Genomic DNA, 16,666 nt, shown 5'->3' on the forward strand with positions numbered 1-16,666 from the left:
TGTAAGTATTTACATGTTCATAGACATTCTGTGTGGATATCTACATGTTCGTACAGATTCTGTGTAAATATTTGCATGTTTATATAGATTCTGTGTAAACATTTACATGTTTATACACATTCTGTGTAGATATTTACATGTTCATAAACATTCTGTGTAAATATTTACATGTTTATACTGATTCAGTGTAAATATTTACATGTTCATAGAGATTCTGTGTAAATATTTACATGTTTATAGAGATTCTTTGTAAACATTGACATCTTTATACAGATTCTGTGTAAATATTTACATGTTTATACAGATTTTGTGTAAATATTTACCTTTTGTACAGATTCTGTGTAAATATTTACATATTTATAGAGATTCTGTGTAAATATTTACAAGTTTATAGAGATTCTGTGTAAATATTTACATGTTTATACTGATTCTGCGTAAATATTTACATATTTATACAGATTCTCTGTAAGTATTTACAGGTTTTTACAGATTCCGTGTAAATATTTACAGGTTTATACAGATTCTGTGTAAATATTTACATGTTTATACAGGTTATGCGTAAATATCTACATGTTTATACAGATTCTTTGTAAACATTTACACGTTTATACGGATTCTTTGTAAATATGTACAGGTTTATTCAGATTCTGTGTAACTATTTAGGGGTTTATATAGATTCTGAGTAAATATGTACCGGTTTATACAGATTCTGTGTAAATATTTACAGGTTTTTAAAGATTCTGTGTAAATATTTACAGGTTTTTTCAGATTCTGTGTAAATATTTACATCTTTATACAGATTCTGTGTAAATATGTACATGTTTATACAGATTCTGTGGAAATACTTACATGTTTATAAAGATTGTGTGTAAATATTTACATGTTTATTCAGACTCTGGGTAAATATTTACATGTTCATAGAGATTCTGTGTAAATATTTACATGTTTATACAGATTCTGTCTAAATATTTACGTTTTTACAGAATCAGTGTAAATATTTACACGTTCACAGAGATTCTGTGTAAATATTTACATGTTCGTACAGATTCTGTGTAAATATTTACCTGTTTATACAGATTCTGTGTAAACATTTACATGTTTGTACACATTCTGTGTAAATATTTACATGTTCATACACATTCTGTGTAAATATTTACGTTTATACAGATTCTGTGTAAATATTTACCTTTTTATACAGATTCTGTGTAAATATTTACATGTTTATAGAGATTCTGTGTAAATATTTACAAGTTTATAGAGATTCTGTGTAAATATTTACATGTTTATACTGATTCTGTGTAAATATTTACATATTTATACAGATTCTCTGTAAATATTTACAGGTTTTTACAGATTCCGTGTAAATATTTACAGATTTATACAGATTCTGTGTAAATATTTACATGTTTATACTGATTATGAGTAAATATCCACATGTTTATACAGATTCTTTGTAAATATTTACACGTTTATTCGGATTCTGTGTAAATATGTACAGGTTTATTCAGATTCTGTGTAAATATTTAGGGGTTTATATAGATTCTGAGTAAATATTTACATGTTTATACACATTCTGTGTAAATATTTACAGGTTTTTAAAGATTCTGTGTAAATATTTACAGGTTTTTTCAGATTCTGTGTAAATATTACATGTTTATACAGATTCTGTGTATATATTTTCATGTTCATACAGATTCTGTGTAAATATTTACATGTTCACACAGATTCTGTGTAAATATTTACATGTTCACACAGATTCTGTGTAAATATTTACAAGTTCATACACCTTCTGTGTAAATATTTACATGTTCATAGAGATTCTGTGTAAATATTTATATGTTTATACAGATTCTGTCTTAATATTTACATTTTCACAGATTCTGTGTAAATATTTACATGTTCATAGAGATTCTGTGTAAATATTTACATGTTCGTACAGAATGTGTGTAAATATTTACATGTTTATACACATTCTGTGTAAACATTTACATGTTTATACACATTCTGTGTAAACATTTACATGTTTATACACATTCTGTGTAAATATTTACATGTTCATAAACATTCTGTGTAAATATTTACATGTTTATACAGATTCTGTGTAAATATTTACATGTTCATTCAGATTCTGTGTAAATATTTACATGTTCATAAACATTCTGTGTAAATATTTACATGTTTATACAGATTCTGTGTAAATATTTACATGTTCTTTCAGATTCTGTGTAAATATTTACACGTTTATACAGATTCTGTGTAAATATTTACATATTTATACAGATTCTTTGTAAATATTTACAACTTTATACAGCTTCTGTGTAAATATTTACATGTTTATAAAGATTCTGTGTAAATATTTACAGGTTTATACAGATTCTGTGTAAATATTTACATGTTTATACAGATTATGCGTAAATATCTACATGTTTATACAGATTCTTTGTAAATATTTACACGTTTATACGGATTCTGTGTAAATATATACAGGTTTATTCAGATTCTGTGTAAATATTTACGGGTTTATATAGATTCAGAGAAAATATTTACCGGTTTATACAGATTCTGTGTAAATATTTACAGGTTTTTAAAGATTCTGTGTAAATATTTACAGGTTTTTTCAGATCCTGTGTAAATATTTACATGTTTATACAGACTCTGTGTAAATATTTACATGCTTATACAGATTCTGTGTAAATATGTACATGTTTATACAGATTCTGTGTAAATATTACATGTTTATAAAGATTGTGTGTAAATATTTACATGTTTATACAGATTCTGTGTAAATGTTTACATGTTCATAGAGATTCTGTGTAAATATGTACATGTTTATACAGATTCTCTCTAAATATTTACGTTTTTACAGATTCTTTCTAAATATTTACATGTTCATACACATTCTGTGTAAATATTTACATGTTTATACAGATTCTGTGTAAATATTTACCTTTTTATACACATTCTGTGTAAATATTTACATGTTTATAGAGATTCTGTGTAAATATTTACAAGTTTATAGAGATTCTGTGTAAATATTTACATGTTTATACTGATTCTGTGTAAATATTTACATATTTATACAGATTCTCTGTAAATATTTACAGGTTTTTACAGATTCCGTGTAAATATTTACAGATTTATACAGATTCTGTGTAAATATTTACATGTTTATACTGATTATGAGTAAATATCCACATGTTTATACAGATTCTTTGTAAATATTTACACGTTTATTCGGATTCTGTGTAAATATGTACAGGTTTATTGAGATTCTGTGTAAATATTTAGGGGTTTATATAGATTCTGAGTAAATATTTACATGTTTATACACATTCTGTGTAAATATTTACAGGTTTTTAAAGATTCTGTGTAAATATTTACAGGTTTTTTCAGATTCTGTGTAAATATTACATGTTTATACAGATTCTGTGTATATATTTTCATGTTCATACAGATTCTGTGTAAATATTTACATGTTCATACAGATTCTGTGTAAATATTTACAAGTTCATACACCTTCTGTGTAAATATTTACATGTTCATAGAGATTCTGTGTAAATATTTATATGTTTATACAGATTCTGTCTTAATATTTACATTTTCCCAGATTCTGTGTAAATATTTACATGTCCATAGAGATTCTGTGTAAATATTTACATGTTCGTACAGATTCTGTGTAAATATTTACATGTTTATACACATTCTGTGTAAACATTTACATGTTTATACACATTCTGTGTAAATATTTACATGTTCATAAACATTCTGTGTAAATATTTACATGTTTATACAGATTCTGTGTAAATATTTACATGTTCATTCAGATTCTGTGTAAATATTTACATGTTCATAAACATTCTGTGTAAATATTTACATGTTTATACAGATTCTGTGTAAATATTTACATGTTCTTTCAGATTCTGTGTAAATATTTACACGTTTATACAGATTCTGTGTAAATATTTACATATTTATACAGATTCTTTGTAAATATTTACAACTTTATACAGCTTCTGTGTAAATATTTACATGTTTATAAAGATTCTGTGTAAATATTTACAGGTTTATACAGATTCTGTGTAAATATTTACATGTTTATACAGATTATGCGTAAATATCTACATGTTTATACAGATTCTTTGTAAATATTTACACGTTTATACGGATTCTGTGTAAATATATACAGGTTTATTCAGATTCTGTGTAAATATTTACGGGTTTATATAGATTCAGAGAAAATATTTACCGGTTTATACAGATTCTGTGTAAATATTTACAGGTTTTTAAAGATTCTGTGTAAATATTTACAGGTTTTTTCAGATCCTGTGTAAATATTTACATGTTTATTCAGACTCTGTGTAAATATTTACATGCTTATACAGATTCTGTGTAAATATGTACATGTTTATACAGATTCTGTGTAAATATTACATGTTTATAAAGATTGTGTGTAAATATTTACATGTTTATACAGATTCTGTGTAAATGTTTACATGTTCATAGAGATTCTGTGTAAATATGTACATGTTTATACAGATTCTCTCTAAATATTTACGTTTTTACAGATTCTTTCTAAATATTTACATGTTCATACACATTCTGTGTAAATATTTACATGTTTATACAGATTCTGTGTAAATATTTACCTTTTTATACAGATTCTGTGTAAATATTTACATGTTTATAGAGATTCTGTGTAAATATTTACAAGTTTATAGAGATTCTGTGTAAATATTTACATGTTTATACTGATTCTGTGTAAATATTTACATATTTATACAGATTCTCTGTAAATATTTACAGGTTTTTACAGATTCCGTGTAAATATTTACAGATTTATACAGATTCTGTGTAAATATTTACATGTTTATACTGATTATGAGTAAATATCCACATGTTTATACAGATTCTTTGTAAATATTTACACGTTTATTCGGATTCTGTGTAAATATGTACAGGTTTATTCAGATTCTGTGTAAATATTTAGGGGTTTATATAGATTCTGAGTAAATATTTACATGTTTATACACATTCTGTGTAAATATTTACAGGTTTTTAAAGATTCTGTGTAAATATTTACAGGTTTTTTCAGATTCTGTGTAAATATTTACAAGTTCATACACCTTCTGTGTAAATATTTACATGTTCATAGAGATTCTGTGTAAATATTTATATGTTTATACAGATTCTGTCTTAATATTTACATTTTCACAGATTCTGTGTAAATATTTACATGTCCATAGAGATTCTGTGTAAATATTTACATGTTCGTACAGATTCTGTGTAAATATTTACATGTTCTTTCAGATTCTGTGTAAATATTTACACGTTTATACAGATTCTGTGTAAATATTTACATATTTATACAGATTCTTTGTAAATATTTACAACTTTATACAGCTTCTGTGTAAATATTTACATGTTTATAAAGATTCTGTGTAAATATTTACAGGTTTATACAGATTCTGTGTAAATATTTACATGTTTATACAGATTATGCCTAAATATCTACATGTTTATACAGATTCTTTGTAAATATTTACACGTTTATACGGATTCTGTGTAAATATATACAGGTTTATTCAGATTCTGTGTAAATATTTACGGGTTTATATAGATTCAGAGAAAATATCTACCGGTTTATACAGATTCTGTGTAAATATTTACAGGTTTGTAAAGATTCTGTGTAAATATTTACAGGTTTTTTCAGATCCTGTGTAAATATTTACATGTTTATACAGACTCTGTGTAAATATTTACATGTTTATACAGATTCTGTGTAAATATGTACATGTTTATACAGATTCTGTGTAAATATTACATGTTTATGAAGATTGTGTGTAAATATTTACATGTTTATACAGATTCTGTGTAAATATTTACATGTTCATAGAGATTCTGTGTAAATATGTACATGTTTATACAGATTCTGTCTAAATATTTACGTTTTTACAGATTCTGTGTAAATATTTACATGTTCATACACATTCTGTGTAAATATTTACAGGTTCGAACAGACTCTGTGTAAATATTTACATGATTATACAGATTCTGTGTAAACATTTACATGTTTATACACATTCTGTGTAAATATTTACATGTTCATACACATTCTGTGTAAATATTTACATGTTTATACAGATTCAGTGTAAACATTTACATGTTTATACACATTCTGTGTAAATACTTACATGTTTATACACATTCTGAGTAAATGTTTACATGTTCATACACATTCTGTGTAAATATTTACAGGTTTGTAGACATTCTGTGTAAATATTTACATGTTCATAGAGATTCTGTGTAAATATATACATGTTTTTACAGATTCTTTGTAAACATTTACTTCTTTATACAGATTCTGTGTAAATATTTACATATTCATACAGATTCTGTGTAAATATTTACATTTTCATACAGATTCTGTGTAAATATTTACATGTTCATAGAGATTCTGTGTAAATATTTACATGTTTATACGGATTCTGTCTAAATATTTACGTTTGTACAGATTCTGTGTAAATATTTACATGTTCATAGAGATTCTGTTTAAATATTTACATGTTCGTGCAGATTCTGTGTAAATATTTACATGTTTATACATATTCTGTGTAAACATTTACATGTTCATACACATTCTTTGTAAATATTTACATGTTTATACAGATTCTGTGTAAATATTTACATGTTTATGTAGATTCTTTGTAAATATTTACATGTTTATACAGATTCTGTGTAAATATTTATATGCTTATAAAGATTCTGTGTAAATATTTACAAGTATATACAGATTCTGTGTTAATTTTTTACATATTTATACAGATTCTTTGTAAATATTTACAGCTTTATACAGATTCTGTGTAAATATTTACATGTTTATACAGATTCTTTGTAAATATTTACATGTTTATACAGATTCTGTGTAAACCTTTACATGTTTATACAGATTCTTTGTCAATATTTACATCTGTATTCAGATTCTGTGTAAATATTTACATGTTTATACAAATTCTCTGTAAATATTTACATGTTCATATAGATTCTGCGTAAATATTTACATGTTCATACAGATTCTGTGAAAATATTTACATGTTCATACAGATTCTGAGGGAATATTTTCATTATCATACATATTCTGTGTAAATATTTACATGTTCATACAGATTCTGTGTAAATATTTACATGTTCATGGAGATTCTGTGTAAATATTTACATGTTTATACAGATTCTGTCTAAATATATAGGTTTGTACAGATTCTTTGTAAATATTTACATGTTCATAGAGACTCTGTGTAAATATTTACATATTCGTACAGATTCTGTGTAAATATTTACAGGTTTATACAGATTCTGTGTAAATATTTACATATTTATACAGATTCCTTGTAAATATTTACAACTTTATACAGATTCTGTGTAAATATTTACATGTTTATAAAGATCCTGTGTAAATATTTACATGTTTATAGAGATTCTGTGTATTTATTTACAGGTATATACAGATTCTGTGCAAATATATACATGTTTACATAGATTCTGTGTAAATATTTACAAGTTTGTAGAGATTCTGTGTAAATATTTACATATTCATATAGATTTTGTTTAAATATTTCAGGTTTTTACGGTTTCCGTGTAAATATCTACAGGTTTATACAGATTCTGTGTAAATATTTACATCTTTATACTGATTCTGTGTTAATATTTACATGTTTATACAGATTAAGCATAAATATTTACATGTTTATACAGATTCTGTGTAAATATTTATATGTTTATACAGATTCTGTGTAAATATGTACATGTTTATACAGATTCTTTGTAAATATTTAGGGGTTTATATAGATTCTAACTAAATATTTACATGTTTACACATTCTGTGTAAATATTTACAGGTTTTTGAAGATTCTGTGTAAATATTTACAGGTTTTTTCAGATTCTGTGTAAATATTTACATGTTTACACAATTTGTGTGTAAATATTTACATGTTAATACAGATTCTGTGTCAATAATTACATGTTTATACAGATTCTGTGTAAATATTTACATGTTTATAGAGATTCTGTGTATATATTTACAGGTATATACAGATTCTGTGTAAATATTTAGCGATTTATGTAGATTCTGTGTAAAAATTAACGGCTTTATACAGATTATGTGTAAATATTTACAGGTTTTTAAGGATTCTGTGTAAATATTTACTGGTTTTTACAGATTCTGTGTAAATATTTACATGTTTATACACATTCTGTGTAAATATTTTCATGTTCATACACATACTGTGTAAATATTTACATGTTTATACAGATTCTGTGTAAATACTTATATGTTTATACAGATTCTGAGTAAATATTTACATGTTTATACAGATTCTGTGTAAATATTTTCATGTTTATACAGATTCTGTGTAAATCTTTTCATGTTTATACAGATTCTGTGTAACTATTTACATGTTTATACAGATTCTGTGTAAATATTTACGTTTGTACAGATTCTGTGTAAATATTTACATGTTCATAGACATTCTGTGTGGATATCTACATGTTCGTACATATTCTGTGTAAATATTTACATGTTTATACAGATTCTGTGTAAACATTTACATGTTTAAACACATTCTGTGTAAATATTTACATGTTCATACACATTCTGTGTAAATATTTACAGGGTTATACAGATTCTGTGTAAATATTTACATGTTCATAGAGATTCTGTGTAAATATTTACATGTTTATAAAGATTCTGTGTAAATATTTACATTTGTACAGATTCTGTGTAAATATTTACATGTTCATAGACATTCTGTGTGGATATCTACATGTTCGTACAGATTCTGTGTAAATATTTACATGTTTATAAAGATTCTGTGTAAACATTTACTTGTTTATACACATTCTGTGTAAATATTTACATGTTAATACACATTCTGTGTAAATATATACAGTTTTATACAGATTCTGTGTAAATATTTACATGTTCATAGAGATTCTGTGTAAATATTTACATGTTTATACAGATTCTTTGTAAACATTTACATCTTTATTCAGATTCTGTGTAAATATTTACATGTTTATACAGATTCTGTGTAAATATTTACAAGTTTATAGAGATTCTGTGTAAATATTAACATGTTTATTCTGATTCTGTGTAAATATTTACATATTTATATAGATTCTATGTAAATATTTCAGATTTTTACAGATTCCGTGTAAATATTTACAGGTTTATACAGATTCTGTGTAAATATTAACCTCTTTATACTGATTCTGCGTAAATATTTACATGTTTATACAGATTATGCGTAAATATTTGCATGTTTATACAGATTCTGTGTAACTATTTACATGTTTATACGGATTCTGAGTAAATATTTACATGTTTATACAGATTCTTTGTAAATATTTACATATTCATACACATTCTGTGTAAATATTTACAGGTTTTTACAGATTCTGTGTAGATATTTACATGTTCATAGAGATTCAGTGTAAGTATTTATATGTTTATACGGATTCTGTGTAAATATTTACGTTTGTACAGATTCTGTGTAAATATTTACATGTTCATAGACATTCTGTATGGATATCTACATGTTCGTACAGATTCTGTGTATATATTTACATGTTTATACAGATTCTGTGTAAACATTTACATGTTTATACACATTCTGTGTAAATATTTACATGTTCATACACATTCTTTGTAAATATTTACATGTTTATACAGATTCTGTGTAAATATTTACATGTTTATACAAATACTGTGTAAATATTTACATGTTCATATAGATTCTGCGTAAATATTTACATGTTCATACAGATTCTGTGAAAATATTTACATGTTCATACAGATTCTGTGGGAATATTTACATTCTGATACATATTCTGTGTAAATATTTACATTTTCATACAGATTCTGTGTAAATATTTACATGTTCATGGAGATTCTGTGTAAATATTTACATGTTTATACAGATTCTGTCTAAATATTTAGGTTTGTACAGATTCTTTATAAATATTTATATGTTCATAGAGATTCTGTGTAAATATTTACATGTTTATACAGATTCATTGTAAACATTTAAATCTTTACACAGATTCTGTGTAAATATTTACATGTTTATACAGATTCTGTGTAAATATTTACATGTTTATACAGATTCTGTGCAAATATTTACATGTTTATAGAGATTCTGGGTAAATATATACAAGTTTATAGAGATTCTGTGTAAATATTTATATGTTAATACTGATTCTGTGTAAATATTTACGTATTTATATAGATTCTGTGTAAATATTTCAGATTTTTACAGATTCCTTGTAAATATTTACAGTTTTATACAGATTCTGTGTAAATATTTACCTCTTTATACTGATTCTGTGTAAATATTTAGGGGTTTATATAGATTCTGAGTAAATATTTACATGTTTATACAGATTCTGTGTAAATATTTACATGTTTATACAGATTCTGTGTAAATATTTACATGTTTATACAGATTGTTTGTATATATTTACATCTGTATTCAGATTCTGTGTAAATATTTACATGTTTATAAAGATTCTTTGTAAATATTTACATGTTTATACTGATTCTGTGTAAATATTTACATGTTTATACAAATACTGTGTAAATATTTACATGTTCATATAGATTCTGCGTAAATATTTACATGTTCATACAGATTCTGTGAAAATATTTACATGTTCATACAGATTCTGTGGGAATATTTACATTCTCATACATATTTTGTGTAAATATTTACATGTTCATACAGATTCTGTGTAAATATTTACGTGTTCATGGAGATTCTGTGTAAATATTTACATGTTTATACAGATTCTGTCTAAATATTTAGGTTTGTACAGATTCTTTGTAAATATTTACATGTTCATAGAGATTCTGTGTAAATATTTACATGTTCGTACTGATTCTGTGTAAATATTGACAGGTTTATACAGATTCTGTGTAAACATTTACATGTTTATACACATTCTGTGTAAATATTTACATGTTCATACACATTCTTTTTAAATATTTACATGTTTATACAGATTCTGTGTAAATATTTACATGTTTATACAGATTTTGTGTAAATATTTACATGTTTAATCAGATTCTGTGTAAATACTTATATGTTTATAAAGATTTTGTGGAAATATTTACATGTTTATACAGATTCTGTGTAAATATTTACAAATTTATACAGATTCTTTGTAAATATTTACAACTTTATACCGATTCTGTGTAAATATTTACATGTTTATAAAGATCTTGTGTAAATATTTACATGTTTATAGAGATTCTGTGTATTTATTTACAGGTATATACAGATTCTCTGTAAATATTTAGGGGTTTATATAGATTCTGTGTAAAAATTAACGGCTTTATACAGATTATGTGTAAATATTTACAGGTTTTTAAAGATACTGTGTAAATATTTACTGGTTTTTACAAATTCTGTGTAAATATTTACATGTTTATACAGATTCTGTGTAAATATTTACATGTTTATACAGATTCTTTGTAAATATTTAGGGGTTAATATAGATTGTAACTAAATATTTACATGTTTACACATTCTGTGTAAGTATTTACAGGTTTTTGAATATTCTGTGTAAATATTTACAGGTTTTTTCAGATTCTGTGTAAATATTTACATGTTTACACAGATTGTGTGTAAATATTTACATGTTAATGCAGATTCTGTGTCAATAATTACATGTTTATACAGATTCTGTGTAAATATTTACATGTTTATAGAGATTCTGTGTATATATTTACAGGTCTAAAGAGATTCTGTGTAAATATTTAGCGATTTATATAGATTCTGTGTAAAAATTAACGGCTTTATACAGATTATGTGTAAATATTTACAGGTTTTTAAGGATTCTGTGTAAATATTTACTGGTTTTTACAGATTCTGTGTAAATATTTACATGTTTATACACATCCTGTGTAAATATTTTCATGTTCATACACATTCTGTGTAAATATTTACATGTTTATACAGATTCTGTGTAAATACTTACATGTTTATACAGATTCTGAGTAAATATTTACATGTTTATACAGATTCTGTGTAAATATTTTCATGTTTATACAGATTCTGTGTAAATCTTTTCAAGTTTATACAGATTCGGTGTAACTATTTACATGTTTATACAGATTCTGTGTAAATATTTACATGTTCATACAGATTCTGTGTAAATATTTACATGTTGATACAGATTCTGTGCAAATATTTACATGTTTACAGAGATTCTTTGTAAATATTTACAAGTTTATAGAGATTCTGTGTAAATATTTACATATTCATATAGATTATGTTTAAATATTTCAGGTTTTTACGGATTCCGTGTAAATATCTACAGGTTTATACAGATTCTGTGTAAATATTTACATATTTATACTGATTCTGTGTTAATATTTACATGTTTATACAGATTAAGCGTAAATATTTACATGTTTATACAGATTCTGTGTAAATATTTATATGTTTATAAAGATTCTGTGTAAATATTTACATGTTTATACAGATTCTTTGTAAATATTTAGGGGTTTATATAGATTCTAACTAAATATTTACATGTTTACACATTCTGTGTAAACATTTACAGGTTTTTGAAGATTCTGTGTAACTATTTACATGTTTTTTCAGATTCTGTGTAAATATTTACATGTTTACACAGATTGTGTGTAAATATTTACATGTTAATACAGATTCTGTGTCAATAATTACATGTTTATACAGATTCTGTGTAAATATTTACATGTTTATTGAGATTCTGTGTATATAATGTTTATACAGATTCTGTGTAAATATTTACATGTTCATACAGATTCTGTGTAAATATTTATATGTTGATACAGATTCTGTGTAAATATGTACATGTTGATGCAGATTCTGTGTAAATATGTACATATTGATACAGATTCTGTGTAAATATTGACATGTTGTTACAGATTCTGTGTAAATATGTACATGTTTATACAGATTCTGTGTAATTATGTACATGTTTATACAGATACTGTGTAAATATTTACATGTTTATACAGATTCTGTGTAAATATTTACATGTTCATAGAGATTCTGTGTAAATATTTATATGTTTATACAGATTCTGTGGAAACATTTACACGTTTATACAGATTCTGGGTAAATATTTAGGGGTTTATATAGATTCTGAGTAAATATTTACATGTTTACACATTCTGTGTAAATATTTACAGGTTTTTAAAGATTCTGTGTAAATATTTACATGTTTACACAGATTCTATGTAAATATTTACATGTTTATACAGATTCTGTGTAAATATTTACTTGTTTATAAAGATTGTGTTTAAATATTTACGTGTTTATAAATATTGTGTGTAAATATCTACATGTTTATACAGATTCTGTGTCAATATTTACATGTTTATACAGATTTTGTGTAAATATATACATTTCCATACAGATTCTGTGTAAATATTTACATGTTCATACAGATTCTGTGTAAATATTTACATGTTTATACAGATTCTTTGTAAATATTTACATGTTCATAGAGATTCTGTGTAAATATTTACATGTTAATACAGATTCTGTGTCAATAATTACATGTTTATACAGATTCTGTGTAAATATTTACATGTTTATAGAGATTCTGTGCATATATTTACAGGTATATACAGATTCTGTGTAAATATTTAACGATTTATATAGATTCTGTGTAAAAATTAACGGCTTTATACAGATTATGTGTAAATATTTACAGGTTTTTAAGGATTCTGTGTAAATATTTACTGGTTTTTACAGATTCTGTGTAAATATTTACATGTTTATACACATTCTGTGTAAATATTTTCATGTTCATACACATTCTCTGTAAATATTTACATGTTTATACAGATTCTGTGTAAATACTTACATGTTTATACAGATTCTGAGTAAATATTTACATGTTTATACAGATTCTGTGTAAATATTTTCATGTTTATAAAGATTCTGTGTAAATATTTACATTTGTACAGATTATGTGTAAATATTTACATGTTCATAGACATTCTGTGTGGATATCTACATGTTCGTACAGATTCTGTGTAAATATTTACATGTTTATAAAGATTCTGTGTAAACATTTACTTGTTTATACACATTCTGTGTAAATATGTACATGTTAATACACATTCTGTGTAAATATATACAGGTTTATACAAATTCTGTGTAAATATTTACATGTTCATAGAGATTCTCTGTAAATATTTACATGTTTATACAGATTCTTTGTAAACATTTACATCTTTATACAGATTCTGTGTAAATATTTACATGTTTATACAGATTCTGTGTAAATATTTACAAGTTTATAGAGATTCTGTGTAAATATTAACATGTTTATTCTGATTCTGTGTAAATATTTACATATTTATATAGATTCTGTGTAAATATTTCAGATTTTTACAGATTCCGTGTAAATATTTACAGGTTTATACAGATTCTGTGTAAATATTAACCTCTTTATACTGATTCTGTGTAAATATTTACATGTTTATACAGATTAGGCGTAAATATTTGCATGTTTATACAGATTCTGTGTAGCTATTTACATGTTTATACGGATCGTGTGTAAATATTTACATGTTTATACAGATTCTGTGTAAATATTTACATATTCATACACATTCTGTGTAAATATTTACAGGTTTATACAGATTCTGTGTAAATATTTACATGTTCATAGAGATTCTGTGTAAGTATTTACATGTTTATACTGATTCTCTGTAAATATTTACGTTTGTACAGATTCTGTGTAAATATTTACATGTTCATAGACATTCTGTATGGATATCTACATGTTCGTACAGATTCTGTGCATATATTTACATGTTTATACAGATTCTGTGTAAACATTTACATGTTTATACACATTCTGTGTAAATATTTACATGTTCATACACATTCTGTGTAAATATTTACAGGTTTATACAGATTCTGTGCAAATATTTACATGTTTATAGAGATTCTGGGTAAATATATACAAGTTTATAGAGATTCTGTGTAAATATTTACATGTTTATACTGATTCTGTGTAAATATTTACGTATTTATATAGATTCTGTGTAAATATTACAGATTTTTACAGATTCCGTGTAAATATGTACAGTTTTATACAGATTCTGTGTAAATATTTACCTCTTTATACTGATTCTGTGTAAATATTTACATGTTTATACAGATTATTTGTAAATATTTGCATGTTTATACAGATTCTGTGTAAGTATTTACATGTTTATACAGATTCTGTGTATATATTTACAGGTATATACAGATTCTTTGTAAATATTTAACGATTTATATAGATTCTGTGTAAAAATTAACGGCTTTATACAGATTATGTGTAAATATTTACAGGTTTTTAAGGATTCTGTGTAAATATTTACTGGTTTTTACAGATTCTGTGTAAATATTTACATGTTTATACACATTCTGTGTAAATATTTTCATGTTCATACACATTCTGTGTAAATATTTACATGTTTATACAGATTCTGTGTAAATACTTATATGTTTATACAGATTCTGAGTAAATATTTACATGTTTATACAGATTCTGTGTAAATATTTACATGTTGATACAGATTCTGTGTAAATATGTACATGTTGATGCCGATTCTGTGTAAATATGTACATATTGATACAGATTCTGTGTAAATATTGACATGTTGATACAGATTCTGTGTAAATATGTACATGTTTATACAGATTCTGTGTAAATATTTACATGTTTATACAGATTCTGTGTAAATATTTACAAGTTCATAGAGATTCTGTGTAAATATTTATATGTTTATACAGATTCTGTGGATATATTTACTTGTTTCTACAGATTCTGGGTAAATATTTAGGGGTTTATATAGATTCTGAGTAAATATTTACATGTTTACACATTCTGTGTAAATATTTACAGGTTTTTAAAGATTCTGTGTAAATATTTACATGTTTATAGAGATTCTTTGTAAATATTTACAGGTATATACAGATTCTGTGTAAATATTTACTTCTTTATAAAGATTGTGTTTAAATATTTACATGTTTATAAATATTGTGTGTAAATATCTACATGTTTATTCAGATTCTGTGTCGATATTTACATGTTTATACAGATTCTGTGCAAATATTTACATGTTTATAGAGATTCTGTGTAAATATTTACAAGTTTATAGAGATTCTGTGTAAATATTTACATGTTTATTCTGATTCTGTGTAAATATTTACATTTTTATATAGATTTTGTGTAAATATTTCAGATTTTTACAGATTCCGTGTAAATATTTACAGGTTTATACAGATTCTGTGTAAATATTAACCTCTTTATACTGATTCTGTGTAAATATTTACATGTTTACACAGATTCTGTGTAAATATTAACATGTTTATACAAATACTGTGTAAATATTTACATGTTCATATAGATTCTGCGTAAATATTTACATGTTCATACAGATTCTGTGAAAATATTTACATGTTCATACAGATTCTGTGGGAATATTTACATTCTCATACATATTCTGTGTAAATATTTACATGTTCATACAGATTCTGTGTAAATATTTACATGTTCATGAAAATTCTGTGTAAATATTTGCATGTTTATACAGATTCTGTCTAAATATTTAGGTTTG

This window comes from Pan paniscus, chromosome 23, assembly GCF_029289425.2.
Source record: "Pan paniscus chromosome 23, NHGRI_mPanPan1-v2.0_pri, whole genome shotgun sequence".
In the NCBI taxonomy this organism is placed as follows: Eukaryota; Metazoa; Chordata; class Mammalia; order Primates; family Hominidae; genus Pan; species Pan paniscus.